This window comes from Malus domestica, chromosome 07 (assembly GCF_042453785.1).
Source record: "Malus domestica chromosome 07, GDT2T_hap1".
In the NCBI taxonomy this organism is placed as follows: domain Eukaryota; kingdom Viridiplantae; phylum Streptophyta; class Magnoliopsida; order Rosales; family Rosaceae; genus Malus; species Malus domestica.
This window is the reverse complement of record NC_091667.1, coordinates 14,621,136-14,623,413: the sequence shown is the minus strand read 5'-3', so window position 1 is coordinate 14,623,413 and position 2,278 is coordinate 14,621,136. Positions and strand designations below refer to the sequence as shown.

The window sequence follows — 2,278 nt, the reverse complement described above, 5'->3', positions numbered from 1 at the left end:
ATAAAAATTTATAAAAAAAATTAGAGCAGGGAAAGAAAATGATTAAAAATGGTGAGGCCGGTTTGGTGCTCTTCTACACCATGTGTCCACCATCCGTGACCGTGAAGCCTTTCCTTTTTTTGAAAGTTTTAACGAAAAACTCACGGTACTGTTCACTTTAACAAAAAAATCACATTTTTACATTAAAAAGTCAAACTTGATAATATTCACTTTACCTTTATTTTGTCCTTATCATTAAAACTCAAAGTTTTCAAGGTCTTTTCATAAGTTTTTTTTCTTTCTTTTAACCTGTTCTTGGTTTTTTAAACCCACACACATGATATGTGGTACAGAAAAAGATAAACAAATGATAAAAAAATCGGTTGTAGGATGAAAAACTAATTAAAAAATATCAGATATTCAACCCAACCACAGGATTGTGGCACAAAGGATAAAAAATGATATTCTATTCTATATATACTAAAGCTCAGCGGATGGGTACTGTTCATTAACAGTGCCCATCCGGTTTTACCCCTCTTTCATTTTTGTTTCCAGTTGTTGCTCTCGTTTGAAAGGTGCTTTTTGGTGTTTTTGGTTGAGCTTTGGCCACGTTGCGTTTTGTAGGAAAGATACTGGAAGAGCATTACACCTTTACTTCTACTTCCAGCATCTTCCACTTTTTCATTTCCTTTTCTTTTCTTCTCTCTGTTTTTCCGTATCTCTTTGCGTTTCTCTGTGTGTGACTCGCTGTTTTTATCGCGATCCGATCGTTTAGAAGGGTGGTTGGTTTGTTTTTTCCCGCTGTTTTCCGCGGAGGAATCGCAACGATTTGGGTGCGTTGGTTGCTGTGTGCCGTTATTCTGTGCTTGGTTGGTAAGAAATTTTTTTAATTGATTGTTGTAAAATTTGATTCCTGCTAAGTGTTTTCTTTATTTTTTCCTATTTTGCGTGTGGATCTTTTGTCTGATTTTGTTTTTGGTTGCAGGAAATGTTTATCTTCCAACTTTAGGGTTTTGTTGTGGGAGTTTGCAAACCCTTTATGGGCCAGGTATATAATTTATCTTTGCACTGTGCTTTTTATTAGATCTTGGAATTCACATTTTCGTTTTTTTTTCTTGGGTTTTCTTGGTTTCCTGAGAAAATTGGGGTTGTTTGGCTTATATTATATTGCACAAATTTGAGCTGAATTTTACTGGGTTTGTATTTGTTTTTGGAATCGATCTCCAACAATCTTCGTGATCTACGTTTTTTCTTTTTAAAGTAAAATTTTATGTTCTTCTTTTCTTGATGGATATGCTTTTGTTTGTAGGTTGATCATGTTGTTTCATTTTGTGAAACAGTGTAGCCTTTGTCAATCAAATGCTTTGCTGAAACGTCCAATAAGAAGAATAAAATAACTATGGTAAGAAGCAACCTAATTTCAGAAATTTTATGTGATTCAGTTTTTAAATTATAATCTTCTAAAAACCTTTTGTAGATTGCAGAGCCATTGGAGAGAGGACTTGCTGAGGACATTGAGAATGTATATAAGCTACAGTGTTCGTTTCTGCATTGCAGGTTGAGTATAATTTCCTAGATTTGATTTATGCCTTCAATCGTGTTAAGTCGGTTAAATGTACTATTTGGTTTTTGGGGTTGAATAATGCTATTTGAATCTTGGGTTTAAAATTTTTGTAGCCTTGAGTTGAACTTGATCCAGAGCTAATGCAAATGGATTTTATTATTCATATATATAAATGAATGATGGCTGTTGAAATTTTTTTCATTTATTGATATCGTAGTTTGCCATCGTCTGTCCGATTCCTTCATGTAAAAGTATTACTGCTAATTAATTACAATTGTATTAACATTTTGTTTCAGTTGTAACTTTTTTTTTTCTCCAGATGATCCAAATTGTTTTATTTGCAGTGAATGCTTAAAGGAAAATGTGCTCTTATGGGATATTCCATGTTCAAGTAATTATACAAATGAATGTTGGAAATGTGCCCTAAAACCAATCATATGATGATACTTTACGGACATTTCACATGTTAAACTAATCTAGTTTAATATCAAGGGCAAAGATTATTGTTTGAGCCGTCTCATATAAATGTTATATGCTTAAACGATAAGTCCAAGGAATATGTGATTGGGAGAATGCAATCTAAAGAAGTTAGATTCATGAGACCATTCTTTCGTAGACACATCCTAAACGTTCCTGATCATAGGATTGCCAATTGGGCATTGACAGTCCGTTAAGATCAGTACGTGCTGTGTCTTCTCTCAGGGAGAGTGACTAGTCCCGAGTCATTGGTGTGTG

General features: G+C 33.9%; 1 long non-coding RNA gene across 2 annotated transcripts; it reads left to right on the top strand.

The window, feature by feature from the left end:
- Positions 1-969: 969 nt before the first annotated feature.
- On the top strand, positions 970-1,799 carry LOC108170514 (uncharacterized). 2 transcript variants are annotated; one of them, XR_011582554.1, is made up of 3 exons: positions 970-1,027; positions 1,289-1,381; positions 1,464-1,799. It is a non-coding gene; the product is annotated as an uncharacterized lncRNA (long non-coding RNA). The 2 variants fall into 2 exon arrangements; XR_003774572.2 differs by having other exon boundaries at positions 1,457-1,799.
- Positions 1,800-2,278: the final 479 nt, after the last annotated feature.